Source organism: Sus scrofa, chromosome 3, assembly GCF_054392235.1.
Source record: "Sus scrofa isolate SSC_HxYL_T2T_F1_AM1 chromosome 3, Sscrofa_HxYL_maternal_Yorkshire_Landrace_v2.0, whole genome shotgun sequence".
In the NCBI taxonomy this organism is placed as follows: domain Eukaryota; kingdom Metazoa; phylum Chordata; class Mammalia; order Artiodactyla; family Suidae; genus Sus; species Sus scrofa.
Window position 1 is genome coordinate 14,355,619 of NC_139385.1, and position 19,348 is coordinate 14,374,966.

The 19,348-nt window shown below is 49.8% G+C and overlaps 1 protein-coding gene and 1 long non-coding RNA gene across 10 annotated transcripts in view; one reads left to right on the plus strand and one right to left on the minus strand.

Annotated features, from left to right (window-relative positions):
- Nucleotides 1–19,348, plus strand: part of AUTS2 (activator of transcription and developmental regulator AUTS2) — a 1,184,853-nt gene that overhangs the window by 877,213 nt on the left and 288,292 nt on the right.
- LOC146404413 (uncharacterized) lies at nucleotides 4,401–17,531 on the minus strand. Of its 2 annotated transcripts, none has more exons than XR_014840369.1 (4): nucleotides 10,671–17,531; nucleotides 9,963–10,347; nucleotides 9,562–9,662; nucleotides 4,401–8,371 (listed from the first exon to the last, which is right to left on the minus strand). It is a non-coding gene; the product is annotated as an uncharacterized LOC146404413 (long non-coding RNA). The 2 variants fall into 2 exon arrangements; XR_014840370.1 differs by having other exon boundaries at nucleotides 7,687–8,444; nucleotides 9,518–9,662.

The following is a 19,348-nucleotide window of genomic DNA, read 5'->3' on the forward strand; positions in this document are numbered from 1 at the left end:
GGAGGTTCCCAGGCTAGGGGTCGAATCGGAGCTGTAGCTGCCAGCCTACACCAGAGCCACAGCAACACCAGATCCAAGCCTTGTCTGCGACCTACACCACAGCTCACAGCAACGCTGGATCATTAACCCACTGAGCAAGGGCAGGGACCGAACCCGAAACCTCATGGTTTCTAGTTGGATTCGTTAACCACTGCGCCACGACGGGAACTCCAGATGTACTGATTTTTAAAATGAGTGGGGGAGTTCCCTTCGTGACTCAGCATTAACAAATCGGACTAGGATCCATGAGGATGTGGGTTCGATCCCTGGTCTCGCCTTGTGGGTTAAGGATCCAGCCTTGCCATGTGCTATGGTGTAGGTCGCAGACACAGCTTGCATCCCGACTCGCTTTGGTTGTGGTGTAGACTGACAAGCTGTACCTCTGATTTGACTCCTAGCCTGGGAACTTCCATATGCCATAGGTGCAGTCCTAAAAAGCAAAAAAAAAAAAATAATAATAATAATAATAATATTTAAAAAATAAAAATAAAAATGAGTGGGACACAAAGACATTATGTAACAGGTGTGTGTGTGTGTGTGTGTGTGTGTGTGTGTGCATGCACATGTGCACTGTTACAGTATTAAAAAGACCAATTGAAAGTCATAGTTGCATTTAAAGCTGGGACAGATGTGATCCCATTTGCCCTTTAACAAGCTGACTCTGGCTGCTGAGTAGAAGATGGACTGTGGGAGGCAGAGCAGATGCCGGAGTTTCGAGACTCACTACTGTCCAGTGAGAGAGGATGGAGAATCAGAGTAGGCAGGTGTGGGCTGGAGAGAAGAAAAGGGATTCCGTTCGTTTCAGAGATCAAATAGGCAAGATTTGGCAACTGACGGAAGATTAATGGGAAACCAGTATCTGCTTCCTAGGTTGGTTGTGGGAACTCAGTGAGGTCTTACTGGCTTCATTTTATGGATGAGGAGGGGCGATAAAGGCCTGCCTCCCCCAGCCTCTGAGCTCCCCATCGCACTGTGGGTAAAAGTGGGGTGTGCAGAGGTGGGGTTACCAGGAAGCTGTGAAGTTTCAGCCTCAAGCCACTTCACTTGCCAGGACCTCTTCCAAAACCTAACACCTCATTTTACATTCATAAGTTTGTGTTCTTTTTCTTAAAAAGCACCCATTGCAGGTGTTCATGCATCAGACTCCACAGAGTCTCTGTCTCTCACTTCAGCTAGACTCATCAGTATGACTTGGCGAGTAGGACTGAGACTGGATGACCCGCAGCCAAAGGGGAGATCTGACCTGATAGTTGGGGAAAGTATTGAATTCAGATGGGGGTCATTTGAGAGAGAAAAAGATACTGAAGGTGTACAGTTAACATTTTTTTTTTGATTATTTATTGAATACTTTCTTTGGGTCAGGCACTATGTATGATTTATTTATTTTTTTATTTATTTTTTGCTATGGTCTGGGTTAATTCTTACACCACCTCCCGAGAAGGGTGCTTTCATTATCCCCATTTTAGATGTGAGGAACCTGAGCCCAAGGGAGACTCATAAATAACCAAATTATATGATGACCAAGTAGGTGAGCTGGACTGGCTTCTGCGAGGCCTGACCTGGCCGCTTGAGGGCGTCCCTAACCCCCACTGCTGGAAGGGCTACTGTCCAGCCAGACCCTCTGATAGATTCTTAACTTGTGTTTCATCTCCTAGAGGCTAGAGGGACCAAGGTCTAATTCTGCCCTGTTCGCCCCTAAAAAGAGTTGTTTGGTGAAGTGTCTGCAGGACAAAGTAATCCTTCCATGCTCAGAGCAAAAGGCTGAGACCGCGTCTGACCTGTGCTGTAGACATCTGAGGCTTGAGGGCTTGCCGATGTCCTCTGAGGGAGAAGGGAAGCCACCATGCAAGTGATACAATCTGATTCGTGTTTCTAAAGAATCGCCATGGAGAACAGCATATGGGAGCGTAAGAAGCTGGCTCTTCACGTACAGCGTGAGACACATGTGACAACATCGCAAGGGCAGGTGGAAAAATGACCTGGAGAGTTTAGTGGAGACTCACCGTAGTCTTGGCAAGAACGTTCTTTGCTTGAGGAAAAAAGCGAACAGTATTAAATGTCCCCTTGTGTTTAAAATGAGCAATGGGAAATAGCTTTTAATTTCAGTGCCCCCCTCCCCCCTCCCCCCCCCCCGCCCCCCGCCTCTACCTCTGACGTCTGTGAGGATACGGCCCCAGTTAGTGGTCAGGAGAACTTCCCTGGGGTCTCAACCTCTTATTGAGCTGGTCCATGAGTAGCCCCACCGAGCCGTCTCTAGACTGTCAACCACCCAGCAGAGAAAGAGGAGCTTCAGAGAAGCAGCTGGTGTATTTGGCCATCTGCTGTTGACACACAAAACCCAGGAGACATGACAGAAGGAAGCGGGAAGAGTCCGTGTAAAGAAAGCCTCACCATTAAGTCGGTCACCGGATTGCAGGTCCGCTTGATGGAGGAGATTGCATGTTGACCACAGTGACTCTCCCATATGTGACACGTAGTTCTCATCATCAACCCTGTCTCAACATCGCCTGGGCAACACAGGATTGGAGGTGTGTAAACTGAGCCTGGACCTGTTTGGGGTGTCATTAGGTAGAGATTTAAGCCCATTAGCAGACCCAGTGCAGCCTCTGAAGATAAGGGGGGGGGGGAATGGAGAGGATGGGAAGAGAAACGGGGCAGAGCCGGGGGAGCCGTGGGTTGGGGCTGTGCTCTTTCCCTCTGACCCCAAAGGGAACAGCCCCTGGACTCGGTTCTCCCCCTGTTCCCCACTTCTCTCGCCCTCCAGCAGACTAGCAACAGACAGCCTCATGTAGTAGTCTGTGTCAGAAATAACAGCCGTGGGGATCTGACCCCGGCAGTGTGTTTTCAGCCTGTGAATTTCCTGGATATCTTTACAGGGGATCATTCCTGGGGACGGGCAGGCTGGAAAGAATATAAGGAGATCAAGAAGGAAGTCAGGCAAGTGACACCTTTAAACAGGCGAAGCGAGGCAGGCTCTCCCCCCGGGATAGTTGGAGTTATGCAGAGTGGTAATTAACCCAGCAGCCCACTGGATATGTCTGTTTCACTGCACAAAGGCTGTTGAAAGAAGGATTCTTGAAGAAAGAGTTTCCAATTCAAATGGTATTTGAGTAAGTCCCTTGTTGGATATACTGTTTCTACAGTGTATGGCTCTAATCAACAAAACATGGCCATACTTTCATGCAGGTTTTTCTTACGACTTTCCTAGTCCTGTTTTTTAGACAGAAAGAAAAAAAAAAGGCAGGCAGGGTTGGCCAGGGGTGGGATGGGGAGAAAGGGGTAGGGGAGATACGTGGCTGGAGTCAAATGAAGGACTTTGGTTTCCTTTGGAGGCTCTTGGAAATGTTAAAAGAGCAGGTGTGTCATTCTTTCATACACTGAGACTCTGAGATACGTAAGGAGATTGTCAGTTTTGTGTCCGGCTACCCCCAAATTACTGAAGTAGCCTGCCTAACTTCCATTCTTCTTTTTTTTAACAAATATTTTTCTTGCATCTCTCCTCTATGTCAGGCACTGTTACCCACACTAGAGATGGGAGTGATAGACAAAAGCCCCTAAATAGGTAGACTCACTAGTCTACTAGGTGATGTGCTGTGATAGAAAACAGCAGGCAGGGAAACAGGAAGGACGTGCTGTTACCTGCAGACAAGGGTGGCCTCACTGAGAAGGTGGCATTTACGCGAAGATCTGAAGGACATGAGTGTCGTGGGGACAGGGGGTCCACAGCAGGGTCCCAGGCCCACTGTGTGAGAAATGCCAGGCCTCAGGGAGAAGCGCCCGCGGTGTGTTTGAGGAACAGCAAGACGGCCAGTGGGGTGCCTGTGGCGTGAGGAAGGACATGGCCAGTAGGGGAGGAGGGCGAGGTTGGTTGTTTGGGGGCTTTTCGGTTTTCACGTTGGTTTTTTGGGTTTAGATGTGGTTTCGTGGAGTAGCCATACAGTCTCAAAACTTGAAGGTGCGTTAGAGGGGCCGCTTCTTGCCCTGAGCCTCACCCAGTGGCTGCTAATGGTTGAACGTGGAGAAGCAGAGTGTGTGTGTGCGTGTGTGTGTGTGTGTGTGTGTGTGTGCGCGCGCGCGTGTGTCTGCTTGGTGGGCATTTTATCGGCATGTGAGTGTTCTAAGACATTCTTGAAAATAATTACCAGCCACAAAAAAACATATATGCTAGCTCCAATGAGGAAAACTTTGTTTAAAAGGTTTAAGGAAACTCACCCTCCATAATCAAGATTTCAACACACCAGCCTGCATTTTTAGGGTAATCTATCTTTAAGTAGAAACAGGCATCTTTGGAGAAAAACATTAGTTTCTGAGGTCTGGCCAGCTCCTGTTCTTACCCCTCTGTCATCTCTGATTGGATTAGACGTCACAGAAAATGCCTCAGATCCTCGTTTCACGTGAAGTTTTAACCCCTCCAGTTGAATACCATCTTTGCGGAGCTCAGCAGAGAGAAATTACATTTCTCTCACCAGAGCCATGGCACCGAATCAGGTATCAAGGGGGCAACATCCGTGAACTTGGTTGGTTACAAGATGTGTGTCCTTCCTGAGGCTCTGAGGCTGTTACGAGGCTCTTTCCAATCACGGTCTGATCTTTCATTTTTCTGTAATGCAGTTAGACAACCTAGTTATTCAGGCAGAGACTTCTCTGGTTTTCATTATCCCTGAATAACATCTGATGCCGAAATGGGGAAGACGGAGAGGCCGCGGGAGGGGCAGTGGGGGAGCCCAGCATTTTTCACAGCTTGTGTGAAATGCTTAATATTGGAAAGTCTTTAAAATATACTGTACACATACATTTCAATTTTATAAGACTAGCATAACATGTTCAAAAGTTTTATGAATTTCAGCATGTAACCAGAGTCAGCATTGGCCTGTTTTAAATAAGCCATAATGGCCTGGCAGCAAACCTGCATAGTTAGCAAATCCCTCCTCTGTTTATGAGCAGCCGTTCCTCACCAGGTCACTACAGAACACGAGCTTTATCAGTTCCTGTGGCCTCTGCACGTCAGTCCACATGCCAATTTCAGTATGATTCTGGTCTTGCGGGCACGAAACTGAGGGCATCGTGATAAGGAGCAGTTTTGTTCTGATTCAATTGAGATGGCAGGGCTCGGAGCTGCTGGAGCATCCGTCCCGGCCTGGCATCCTGAGTGGGGGTGGGGGTCTAAATGCCAGCACAGCACAGGCTGCACAGACAGCAGCCTCACCCTTTCTTCTTGGGGCCTGGAGCATGCTCAGAGCCCAGAAGGTGGAGTCTTTACTTCCAAAGGGTGGATGAAAGCCCCTCCAGTGATGCTTTCTTAGGCAACGATCGCCCTTCCATAAAAGTCAAAGCACCAAATTCGTCGAGACAAACCCATTTCTAGCCCTGGAGCTGCCCTGTGTCTAAAGTATCAGGCACAGCCATGCTTCTGAGAGGAGAGGGCCCTGTGCCAGCAGATCCCACAGCTCAAGGGTATTTGCCAGCTCCCCTGATAAAATCGTACTGCTTCTCCTAGCAGAACAGAGGAGGAAGACATTGATGTGTTAAAAAGCAGCTCAGCCTCAGGCCCCAGACTCCTCTGCCCGTAGATTCACCTTGGCCCCAGCCATCCCTCTGGAATCACCAGCCACGTTCCAAACTAGCTTCGGGAGACTCCCCCAAACCCCTTAGCACCCTGGCATCAAAAGCTCCTTTAATTACAAATGGTGCCATAGAGAACAGGCTGGAGCATTGAAATTAGACCGATCTAAGGGCTGTGGGCCAAAGAATTCTCACCGAGGGTAACGTAATTCAGAAATCTGACTCACAAGATAAAATTCCCCCCCTTTGGTTGTGGGGTCCCATAGGGCTGCCTCTCGCACCGGGGCTCTGCCTGCAGCAGTTATCCTTGCGAGCCCTGACGCTTCCAGAGGCCGACCCCAGAGTCTTCCAGAGAACAGCAGTTTCCTTTCTTTTTTGTCTGAGAGCACTGCGCCCCACAGCACCCTTTTAACGTGGAGAGCCCGCTAAACATCCATTGAAAGCTCCGTGTTTGTTGGAGTTCCTGTGTGGCTCAGTGGAAACAAATCTGACTAGTATCCATGAGGACGCAGGTTCCATCCCCGGCCTTGCTCAGTGGGTGAAGGATCCGGCATTGCCGTGAGCTGTGGTGGAGGTCACAGACGCAGCTCGGGTTCTGCATGCCTGTGGCTGTGGTGTAGGCTGGCAGCTGTAGCTCCCATTCGACCCCTAGCCTGGGAACCTCCATAGGCCGCAGGTTCGGCCCTAAAAAAGACCAAAAAAAAAAAAAAAAAAAAAAAAGTTCAGTGTTTGTAAGTCTCTGTAGTTCCTTTTGAGATAAGGAACACGTAGGTATAACCACCCACGGTGTCAAGTGAAACGCCCTTATATTTACCCCATTTATTCGCCGTGTTTGGGGGGAGGCACCGTTCGGGGGACGGTCGCGTTTAAGCCCTCGTGCACCGTCATGATTTTATTGCCTTCTGTTGTATTCCCTCCCCAGCAAGGCCGTCCCCAGAGATGTCCCAACTCATGCCCGTTTAGTTAGGACCCACTGCGGGGAACCAGGAAACAGATCCTGATGCGCTTTCTGGCGGAAGCTCTTGGTCGGGACCCGGGCCGCTTTCCTTCCCCTCCGTCTCGGTTTGGCTCCAGCGCCTTTGGGGTGATCCGGGGGGCCTGTCTCCATCGCCCCTGAAACGGAGCCCGTAACCTTCTGGAGCCAGGTTACCTCAGGGGGCGTGCCGTCTCCATCTGCTTGGGTCCCCGTCTGCTGTTCGCATTTCGAAGATGTGAGCGGCAGGCCTAAAGCCCTGGAAGCCGCCCAGAGGCCCCGCCTGTTGAACAGGTGCGCATCCCGCGTGCGGCAGCCTCCGGCCCACGCCGTCTGCGGCTCCGCGGCCGGAGAGCAAGTTACCAGCTCGCCTTTGAGGCAGACAAACCTCACCTGTCCCTAATGTGCACACTTGCCCGTGGGGGAGGAGAGGAACCGCTTTAATGCACATTCTCGAGCGGGACCGAATCCAGCCTGCTCTCCTTCCTGCTCAAGTCTTGCTCTCAGATGGAGCCCCTCCGCGCTCCCCGCCGGCACGCGCCCCCCCCCCATCTCCATTAAATCATAACCGTTTCCGGAGGCCTCTTTTTCCTTCATGGTGTGCCCTGGCTTTATTTCCAGCTAGTGCTGTCCACCCTCGTGTTCCAAGCTCCATGTAGGCACCTAGATGGCTGGGACCACATCTGCTTATTTCCTGCACAGCGTTTAATCGTTTAAAACTGTTACTTCTCCCCCCAGCGCCTCACATGCAGTGCTATTCAGTGACAACTCTACCAAGGCCACTTGAACAGCAACAGGCTACTGGATGGTCAGTCGCTGTGCTGGGTCGGTCCTTGAAGGGGCACCAGGAGTGTAAACGAGGCTCCCTATCCTCGAGGAATGAATAGTCTAAGAGGGGACAAAGAGGCTGTGACAAAACTACATGCAAAGTCAAATAATGATCCAGTTCCAGGTAGGATCTGTGTCCAAAAAAGGATCAGTGCCTGTGATTGTGACCAGGAGAGTTTGCAGGTGTTTTTGCCCGTCCCCGTGACACCTGTGTAAGGTAGATGGCCCTGGGCATCTTGGTCTAGTTCCCTTGTCTAGGGAGGGGGCATTCATGATTTATCCAAGGTTGGGCAGGGAGGATAATGAGGGCTGGGGTTCAGACAGCCTGTGTGCCAGCGTGAGCACCAACCCATGTCTCAGTGACTCTACCTCCCCTGGCTTCACTCTCACTGCCCCTGTGCCTGCTGGAAGCCAACCCTATCAATACATTAAGGAGGTGAGCTTTGCTTGCTGTCATTCAGCATGGTCCCAGACAAAGAGTCTTTTGGGCAGTGGTGACATTTTGGTGTTTGCATCAGAAAGGAATTGTCCAAAGACCATTCGTCCTCAGACACCCACGTAAATTAGTTTTCACATGCTGCTCGTCTGTTCTAATGGCATAAAAGTACACATAAAGTTTTTCTAAGACATGTGGTGAGTGGACTGTCCCCAGAAGTGTTAAAGTGGAGATGAGACTGCCATCTGGCTTAGGGATTTATCCTCATGGGTCAGAAGGCCAGAGTAAACGACCTGCCCAGGTGCTCAGAATACAGTGTATCCACCTGTGTTGTCATTTACCATCTCTGTAGGAACAGACTTGGGTTCGGATTCTGACTCTACCCATTAAAGGCTCTGTAGCTTTCTTAGTTAACCTCTCAGAGCCCGTTTTCTCATTGGTAAAACAAGCATGGTAATCTCAGAAAGTTATGGTGGTGGTTAATCACAGTGGGTATAGGAGTTCCCATCGTGGCGCAGCAGAAATGAATCCAACTAGGAACCATCAGGTTGCGGGTTCCATCCCTGGCCTCTTCAGTGGGTTAAGGACCCAGTGTTGCCATGTGAGCTGTGGTGTAGGTCGCAGTCACGGCTCGGATCTGGCATGGCGGTGGCTCTGGTGTAGACTGGCAGCAATAGCTCCGATTAGATGCCGAGCCTGGGAACCTCCATATGCTGTGGGTGCAGCCCTAAAAGGGCAAAGAACAAACAAAAATTATGGTGGGTGTAAACGCGAGTGCCTGACCGTACTCAGTAACTGTGGTCTTTGTGAGTATATTATTATTTTCCTTGTTTTCCCTGGTAAATGTTACCTCTGTCATCTCCATCACCTCCAGTATGTGGAAAATAACTTCCAAGCCTCCAAAGGAAGCCTTCCACTGAAATTTAAATTAAGGATAAAACGGAGCACTCTGAAAAGAAGCATTTGCAACAACCGAAGGTGGTTCTTTAAACAACCAGACACTTATCATTTCTGACACTTAATACCTAATTATTCATCTTCCCCAAAGTCTCCAGTTGTGGAGACGCTGACAGCAGACCAGGAAGTATGGGGCATAAGTCTATTATTATATCCATTCCTGAGCCTTAGAACTTGAATTTACATTCAGAGCCAGAGGCCCTGGAACGCTTCCCCAGAAGGGAGCAAATTAAGCCCGTCGAAATCGCCTCTCCTTTCTTCCAAGGAGGATGCGAGTCCTTCCTGCGTTTTCCTTTAAGTCCAAGAGGATATGGTCTCTGGGTAAAATCTAGCTGCCCTGACCCGTGGAAGGAAATTGCCACGTCCAGCATTTATTTTGACCTCCTAGCACCTTTGGACAGTTACAGACCGGCTCCCGGCCTCATGCGCAGAGTGCAAACGTTCGTCAGTGAGTCAGCTTGTGTCCCCTCTTCCTTTTCCAGCTGTATTTTTCCATCACCAACAGCGGGATCAGTGAGCCGCATGGCACAGCCATTGTGTAGATACGTTCCAAAGTGACGTCGTCTCATTGATGTTTATTTTTATTTTTAATTTTTTTAGGGCCGCACTGGTGGCATATGGAGGTTCCCAGGCTAAGGGTTGAATCAGAGCTGTAGCTGCGAGTCTACACCATAGCCACAGCCACAGCCATGCAGGATCGGAGCCACGTCTGCAACCTACACCACAGCTCATGGCCACGCCAGATCCTTAAGTCACTGAGGGAGGCCAGGGATGGAACCCGCATCCTCATGGATCCTAGTCAGGTTTGTTTCTGCTGAGCCACGATGGGAATTCCACATCTTCTCATTTAAAGAAAGATGGGCACACCTGGGAGTTCCCGTCGTGGCACAGTGGTTAACGAATCCGACTAGGAACCATGAGGTTGCGGGTTCGGTCCCTGCCCTTGCTCAGTGGGTTAACGATCCGGCGTTGCCGTGAGCTGTGGTGTAGGTTGCAGACGCGGCTCGGATCCCTCGTTGCTGTGGCTCTGGTGTAGGCCGGTGGCTACAGCTCCGATTCGACCCCTAGCCTGGGAACCTCCATATGCCACGGGAGCGGCCCAAAGAAATGGCAAAAAGACAAAAAGACAAAAAAAAAAAAAAAAAAAAAAAAAAAAGATGGGCACACCTGATTAGCCCACCTGTTCCCAGCAAAGGAGAAGAAACAGCGGATCGTGTGAAGCAAAAACCACACCCAGACATCACTTTTCCAGCCTCCCTCAATTACTCAGGAGGAAACTAACTTGGAGTGTCTTCTTCAAGGTTAAGCTCCCTGGAAGTGGATGGAACCTGGCCAGAGGCTGCAAACTTTGCACAGAGGGTATCCTCAGAATTGCCCTCTGCTCAGTGGATGGCTGCCCTCTCATTACTCTGCCAGCACGAACCTGATGTGGTTGACACTTCCATAATTAATTTATAAGAGCAGTAACCCTGAGAGGAGCCTATTTATAGGTTTGTGCGCAAGAGGGTAAGAATAGAGATTAAATCTCGGGTCATTAACATACTTCTGAGCACTTGGAAGAGTTTTGTTTTTTTTTGTTTTTTTTGTTTTTTTTTTTTTTGTCTTTTGTCTTTTTGGTTGTTGTTGTTGTTATTGTTGCTATTTCTTGGGCCGCTCCCGCGGCATATGGAGGTTCCCAGGCTAGGGGTTGAATCGGAGCTGTAGCCACCGGCCTACGCCAGAGCCACAGCAACTCGGGATCCGAGCCACGTCTGCAACCTACACCACAGCTCACGGCAACGCCGGATCGTTAACCCACTGAGCAAGGGCAGGGACCGAACCCGCAACCTCATGGTTCCTAGTCGGATTCGTTAACCACTGCGCCACGACGGGAACTCCGGAAGAGTTTTGTGATGGTCAGATGACATGCTGAAAAGGAACCCACGATTGGTACCTCCTGGCATTCCACATGTCCCAGGCTCAGAAACAACAAAACAGCAAAAGAGTAAGCATACATCTCTCCCAACCGCCAGAGATCTGGGGTTGTCGTGGGGAACAACTTTATCATTTCTCCTGCCTCCACATTTGACCTGTGGGCAGTGATGGCCTGAATGCCTGACAGCTGCTGTGCCCCAGCTCGAGGATCCCTGAGACCTGGTCCGGACCTTTGGTAAGAGAGCAAGCATGTCCCCACCAGTCCTGCAGGGAGAACTGCTGTGACCATCCACACAACAGAGATGAGAGCGTGAGAAGGGCAGCCTTTATTTGGAAGGATGCTATGATGACTCAGATTGCCCTGTGGACCCAATCGTATTTCCTCTCTCCCTTTTTATGTTCTGTTGTTCTGGTCGTTACCTTCTTGAAAAATAGCACGCATTGCTTTTCTATTATAAACGTAAGACATTTTCAATATCAAAAATAAAGATAAGTACAGAGAAGAAAATAAAGATCACTCACAAGCCCACCACCCCGAAGTAACTGCTGCTAAATTTCCGGGCATCCTTCGGAGACAGTCTGCATTCCGACATCCCACTCGCCGAGCCGCTCCCTGGGCAGGGACGCCTCCCGTGCACACGCTTTCTCTGCAGATGTGCTTTCTTCCGAGGGTGGCATCAGATGCTCTGGGGGCGAGAATTCACCAGCCGCAATGAATGGCTGGCACCTCCCGGGCCCACCCTCAGGAACCTTCTCAGAAAACCACCACCTAGAGGTTCACCCCCCCCCATCCCTCTCCCTTCAGATTTCCTCAGTCACCCAACCCTACACCCCCTTCCTTCCCTGTACGTGCAGCCGTGGTGACGCCACCATGTCATCCGCCCTTCGTTCCTCTTTAAGACCATACCTTCTTCTAAATCGCTCACAAGGAGTTCCCTTCATGGCTCAGCGGTTAAGGAACCCGGCTAGGATCTATGAGGATGCCGGTTCGATCCCTGGCCTCGCCCAGTGGGGTAAGGATCCAGCGTTGCCAGTAGCTGTGGTGTAGGTCGCAGACGTGGCTCGGATCCCAAGTTGCTGTGGCTGTGGTGTAGACCAGCAGCTTCGGCTCCGATTCAATCCCTAGCATGAGAACCTCTGTACGCTGCAGGTACGGCGCTAAAAAGACCAATAAATAAATAAATTGCTCACGAGTCCTTGGTGTCATCCTCCTGCACAGAGGTGGTTGCCACACCTGTTGGTGGTGGTCCTTACTTGTTTTTTCCTTTTGCTCTGTTTTTTTTTTTAATTTTTTTTTTTAATATCGAAATAGCTGCAAAGCTCTTCAAATCAAATTAAAGTCAGAACGGATAAGATCATCCTAAATGATTACATATGTACACAAATAATTATAAATTTTAGGGTTTTTTTTTAAAAAAATGAAGCTACAAACCCTGAGCCCCTCTAAAGTAGAGATTAGATATTATGTCACCAGACCCTTAACACAGTACTCGGCATATGATAAATACTTGATTAATATTTATTGAATTAAGATGAAAATGAAGAGAAAATTTAATTACCCAGTCTACTTTTTTATCTCAGCAGTTTAAGTGCAGACAGAAAGGAGGTCATATAAAAATGATGAAAAAATACTATCCTAGAACAATTTTTATGGTATATCAGAGCTTTTTTTTTTTTTTTTTTTTTTGTGCTAAGGAATCACTCTTAACCCAAGTGAGGACCCTTCCTAATGATTTTTTAAAATCTTGACGATGCCCTTTTCACTTCTTTCCTAAATGAACATTAATATAAAGCCATAAAACTTCCCTCGGAGGGCCTTATGAATTACTGCAGTGTAAGAGGGGGGAAAAGGCCATTTGCAGCCATTTGTTTTATGGAGCTTGATTCTGAAGCCCAGCGCCGCCCTGACCCCTCAGGGGTACACCCCGCAGGGGCACAGAGCTTTCTCGAGGACCGTGAGCACTGGGCCCTCTCCCTGGATGGCCCCAAACATGTCCTACAGGAGCCGAATCCCCCAAGTCAGCAGTGTTAACACCCCAGTGCTCCCCTCTGTGCACAACCTAGAAACACATGGGAGGGGGCGGACGTTAATAGTGATTCATTGAATAGCTCTTCTTCTGTAACGTAGATTGATTTTTCAGCTCGCCTGCATAAATCACTTTTGCCATATGACTCTTTGGTACTTGAGAAGAATGATGCCCAAGACTAGACACCTGGCCTGGGGCATTGGCTTTCCAAGTCTTTTTGTCTGCTGAGCACCTCTTCCATTGCTAGCGGACATGGGGCGGGGACCGAAGCCTAATCTATGAACAGAGATGGGAGTTCGGGGCACCCAGACTGTCCTCTCCTGCTGTGCTCGCCCTCGCTCAGCAACTTAGAGATCACTTTGGAAACCCCGAGGCCTACGGCAACCAAGACAGAAGAGGCTGAACAGGAAGCATGGGAAAGGAAGATCTAATAAAGATGATAGAAATAATAGTAGCTTACTTTTTTGGGAGAGGCCTTCTTGTGTGCCAGGTACTCTGTTAAGTACCAATTGGCCTTAAAAAAAAAAAAAAACAAAAAGCAAAACAAACAAACAAAAAAAACGAGTTCCTGTTCCTGCTCAGCAGAAACAAATCTGACTAGTATCCATGAGGACCTGAGTTTGATCCCTGGCCTGGCTCAGTGGGTTAAGGATCCGGCATTGCTGTGAGCTGTAGTGTAGGTCACAGACGTGGCTCACAGACATGGCCCAGATCCCACATTGCTGTGGCTGTGGCCTGTCACAGCGGCTACAGCTCTGATTCAACCCCTAGCCTGGAAACTTCCATATGCCACAGGTGTGGCCCTAAAAAGACAAAAAAAGAAGAAGAAGAAGAAAGGCCAGTTATATGGCCTTAGCTACCTGAAGGCACTTGAGGCTATTGGGTTGTTTGCAGGCAGGCCGCAGGCCAGATTATCATGAAAGATGTCTCTCACTGCCGTTGACTTTAGCCTCCACTGCTCTGTTGTAATGGATGGATCACAAGTGAGATGAAGAAAAAAGTAAGTAGGACAGAAATGTTCATTGTGTGTGTGTGTGTGTCTGTGTGTGTGGAGAGAGAGATGCAGGTCACACACTGAGTGGTGCATACACGTACTTCTCAGTAGGGGTTCCATTTTAAGGGTAGTTCAGAACTTTGGGGTAGAAATAGCTCAGAAAGAAATGCTGCAGTAACACAGTGTGTGCCTTTGTCAAGATAGCTGGCCGTCCCCTTGGACGCTTTTTTTGACGGATCGTAAATTCACAGAACGGAGCATGTCATTAAGGCTCACCTAGTCCCCTCTTGTCACTTTGGACAAAAGACTAAACCAACCCAGCAGGGGGGCCCCCTTGGTCTTCTTCCTGCCTGCATTTCTTGGGCATCATTGGATGATGCTGATGATCAGAACCCCAAACCAGATGTCCTTTATACCCGAGGGGCCCCTGATGGGCTGGCCTGTGAGTCAGGTGGTCCACAGCCCTGCTCTGTGCTGGGTCCCTGTGTGGGTCTCTGTGTGGAAGGAAAGAGGAAGAGGGATTAGAGGCCCCAGGAGCTCTAATGTGAGGATGGGAGGTTGGACAGACAGCGGAGAACTGTGGGCTGTCAGGAAGTGGGGACAGTGTGGGCGCTCAAAGAACGTCATTTCTAGGCTGATCAGAGGAGGCTTCCAGGCGGAGGAGAAATTTAAGCAGCCTCCGAGGTGGGTCGGAGTGTATGGGAGCGGCCTCTGTGGTGAGGGGAGAGAGGGGAGCAGTGGCCTGTGCCCGCTCTTCTTGGCACCACGCTCATCTCCCGGCTCTGAGATGTGTCTGGGCGTGGAGGCGTCACACCGATATACCCATGTGGACCGTGACAAGTGTTGAATGCCAGGTATGACATTTGGAGCCTTCTACATGTGTTTGAGCAGGGAAGGGACACGGGGAAAGCAGGGACTCTGGTTCCACTCTTAAGCCAAATGTAAAACCGAGGCTCAGGGCTTCTGTGCCTGCCGGATGGTGGATTTGCTTAGAAAGCAGTGTGAGGGGAAGAACCCAGAGGAACACGAGTCTATGTTCTGGAGCCCTCCCGAGGGAGGCAGAGGTTAGCAGTCAGCCCTCTCATCGGACCGGCGTTTTCGGACACGAATGAATGCCGCACGGCGGGTTTGCAGTCCTAGCCCGGCGACACCAGCCAAGTACACGTGTGGATTTCCTCTCGCGGCATCCGGACGTCCCAGAGCTGCTGTGGAGGCCGAGGGAGGAGGTCCTGCCCAGTCCTTCCCCAGGCCGCCTCCCCTTCAGCCCATCCCATTGGGTCCAGTTCACCCATCTCGCTCCGGCCCCTTTGCCCGAGCTGGGCCTGTTGCAGACCTTCAGATATTTAATTTGTAAACACTTAATAAAGCACTGTCAGGAGGTCGGCGCGCCTTCTCTGTCGGCCACATCAAAATCAATACGTCCCTCGGGTGTTCCGCCGTGATTGTCTGGGCCGGGGAATCTAATAGGATTAAGTGTTTGGGGTCCTATCTGACGCCGCAGTCCACAGTCCTAGTTAGATGAGGTTAAAGACTGGCTTGCCAGTGTGGAGGTACGACTGCTTAGGGGTCTGAAAAATCATTAAAGCTTGTCCTCTTAAACGTTGATTGTTCCCTGGTGATTTATTGACAAAACACAAAAAAGTGCTCTATACTGCACTCTAATTATATGTATGAGGCCATAAGATCTCATGGGAAATTAAATAAAATTTACAGCTTGATGGTTTTATGCTCCTGGGAGACATACCTTCTTAATAAGATCTTATAGCTGGGAATATTTATGAGGTTAAAGTCCGTAGGCTTGAGCAAAGACCTAACCTTTCCGTGGGAGAGGGGGTGGGGGCGCGTTTGGATTTCTTTGAAGATAAACGATGGTAATGAAATTTCAGGGGTCTGGGAGGAAATGTTCAGTGAGACACATCGAGCGAGCCTCCCCAAGACCTCCGGAGGACAAAGCCGTGAGGGCACCGGGACGCACCGGCCGCCGTTTATCTCGCGAGGGGCTCCCGGTGGTCCTGCCCACCGCGGAAACTCACTGGGGCTTCCTCATCAGCGTCTGAAAGAGAGGGAGGAGCCCAGTTAAGGGCAATTATCGGAGAGGTCAAGGAAGGGGAAAGGACTGGAGGTGGGGAAAGGGGGAGGAACGGGAGAGGGGATATAAATGAGAATGACACTGATGGACTGGGACCCGGAAAAGGCCGTTCCACACGTTCCGGCAGCCCCAGAGGAGTTACTGGACATTCAGACCCTTGCTGTTTTACCCGATCGCTTGCTCTTGTGTCAAGGGGTGGCTGGGGCCCAGGCCCTGGTCTTGCAAGGATTACAGTGTGCTCTCAGAACAAAGGATCAGAATATCTCAAGGGTGGTGGTGAGAAGGGAGCTTCTGCAGGTGGCCTAAGGACGGGACTTTCCTGACTCTGGATAGTCTGTTCACAGAGGCGCATGTTCTAAATAGTCCCAGTGGTTTTTGGTGTTCTTCATCCCAGTGTCTGCGTGGACCCTGAATGCAGCTCGATCCTGGAAAACGGGCTGTCGATTGAAGAACACTCTTTATTAGGCTCCCCTCCATTGCTGCTTTATTTTCCCCAGTTGCCTGAAGCGGCAGGAGGGAGGGAGGTAGACAGCCAGGCAGGCGGACAGGCAGGTACGTAGGTAGTAGAGAAGGAGCTGCCTCTCATTCCGCTGTGTAGACCTGTACTCTATCCAGGGAAGGATAATTATACCGAATTCAGGTAGGGGGAGGTCAGTTGGGATCTCTTTTTCTGTTGGTTTTTATGAGTCTTTTTCTGTGAAGTTCTGCGTGGCCCTTTCTTGGTGTGTGAGTGTTTCAGGGGACCTTGGCAGGGGCTGGGGATCAGGCTATAGAGGGGCTTGGGATAGATGGTGTGTCATCTCTCTGGGGCCTTGAGACTTCGAGATCCTTGCAGCCAGCCTTTCCTCAGGGGCAGCTGTGACTGTGGGGGGTGGGTTGGAAGGGCCGTTTCCTGTGTGCTGTCGTTTATCCAGAAGAGGCAAAGCCCCCGCCTTTGGAGGCCCCCGCCCCCACCCCGCCTACACTCATGTGAAAAGCAAAGGACTCTTTTTTTAAAATTACTCAATGAATTTTATTACATTTGTCGTTGTACAGTGACCACCACAACCCAATTTTATAGCATTTCCATCCCGAACCCCCAGCCCATCCCCCCAGCCCCCAACCTGTCTCCTTTGGAAACCGTAAGTTTTGCAAAGGCAGAATCTGTTCTGCAAAGACGTCCATCGGGAGCAAAGGACTCTTTGAGTAGGATACACTTACATGTGTGGACCTGCAACGGGGACATACGTGCACTGACAAGCATCCTTACTGTCCTTATTGTCAGTTAGTCAGGCTCCTCTCCTTCCTTCTTCCAGAATAAACCAAAACAAGACAAAAGGAAAGCTGAACAGACCCTGAATGCGCATGACATGGATTCCTTAGAGCCCAGCTTTCATTTCATTTCGGAGTTGATCTTGGAGGAGGGGGAGAGCGGACCGGGGGAGGGGAAGGGAGCGGGTTGGTTCGGGGCCAGACCTGCTCGCTCTAGTTTGTCTTCACGCTCCCTCTCCCTGGACCCAGTTTCCTCATCTGTTAAATGAAGAGCTAAGGCTAGATGATTTTAAGGCCCCTTCCAGCCCTAAAATATGACTCAACGGTTCTCGAATTGATATCGGAGAACGGAATTTCTCTCTACGGCTTGCTCTGGCCTTTGGAGTGAAAGTGAGCTGTCTCGTCAGTTCCGATAGAACCACTGAAGCCCCACGTCTCAGATAAAAAGAGAAGAAAAAAAACTTATTAAAGAGAGCTAGGTTCCCCTGATAAGCAGCAAGTGAGAAATCCCTGATTTAATTTAAATATGATATTTCTGTCTTCATTAATTTAAAGCATGTATATGATAATGTATCCTTTTTTATTTAGTGGTCTATCCTAGAGGGAAAGAAAGGCTGGTTGTGAAGCAGAGGGGTAAAGGTTTGGATATTTTTTAATAAAGATGAATCTCCCTAAAAATGCTTGAATTATATGGAAGTAAGATTTGTTGCAAGTTACAAATCAAAGCCTGAAATGTCACTTATCTCCTAATGATACTTCTACACAGATTATTAATTTCATTTTCGAAGCCCAATGAATGTTATATTTTATGACATTGATTAAACATCTTGCTGCCATCTACCCATCCATCCTTTTCGTTTTCAAAAATCCATATCGGAATTTAACAAAAACAGCTCATAAATTTGTATTTTACAGCCTAGCCAAGTCGACTGGTTCCCCACTCTGCGTACAACCAGACCCATCCGGAACCCTGGGCTCAGGCCATCTCCACTCCACAAGTCAGGCTTTTCTAAGCTGACCTTGTGTTTTGTTACCAGCATAGGAGCAGGGGATTTATTTGGAAAAGTACATGTGGCTTCTGAAGCAGCAGAGCCACGAGGGGGGCTGCAGGGCAGCTGGGAGAGCCCCTGCCTGGGAGTCAGGGACTCTGCTTTCATTCTGGCTCTTAGACAAGCCAGTTACCTCCCTCTTCTGCGTCCTGGGGATAATTACAGCCTCCCCGCGTTGGCTCACAGTGTCACTGTGGGATGAACGAGATAATAGATGTGAAGGCTCTCCAGCCCTTCAGAGGGAGGAGTGCGGCCGTGGATTTAAGAGCCAGTAAAGGACAGGATAGGCTGATTGGTTTTGGATCAACCTCAGGCATTTTAGGAAAGGTTTAGGATGACTCTTGAAAGCAAGAAGAAAAGGCTTTCAAAACTAGGTCCATGGTGGGATTATTTATTGTACTTTTACTGGTAGAAGTACCTCTGGTTCCTCCAGACTCACACCTGTGTTTCCTCAAAACCACCGTGGGCTCCTCCTCTGCCCCCCCCCCCCGGGGCTCCGATTAGAAGACCCCGTTTGTTCCCGTGGCATTTCCCTCGCAGTGGCGTGTGTAATTGCCGTCTTTTCTGTCTGGAGAGGCTGCTGGCACCTGGGTCCCCATGTCAGGGTGCAGCTGTGCTGTCCCTCCTCCAGGAAGGAGCCATATTCGGAGGATTCTGAATCGACTCTGCAGGAGTGATTCAGGGCCAGCCCCCCAAAGCTGCCACGTATTGAAGAAATAACCTGTTAAGATGGGGTGGGGGGAGGTGGAACCTGAGGATAAACGATTCTGCAAGAATTGATAACATCAGGGAAAACACTGTTATATCAGAAGCAGCCTTTGTCCAGGGAACCTACCACAAATGTGCAAGAGGCTTGGATGGGGCCATTGGGGGGGGGGCAGGAGCGGCGAGGCTGGTGCCCACGGGGACCAGGGAGGGTCAGCACCAGGAGAAACAGGTGCTGCCGAGTTTCCCTGGAGGCCAGCGCATCCCTGCAGCCGTGCACACAGGTGCAGAGTGGAGGTTGGGGAGGAACTGCCCAGACCCACTTCTTACCTCTCCCATCATGCTGTGCCAGGTTCTCAGAGTGGCATGTCTTGCCCCCCTTTTCTGACTCATTTCTCTCCCCTCCCCCCACAGTGTGCTCTGGCACTCGGGATGTTGCATAAAGGGGAAATATGGCATGTTTACAGAGAGAATTTTCAAGAAGTGTTAATTTAATATGCTAAAGTGTTCCCTTCAGCATTTTA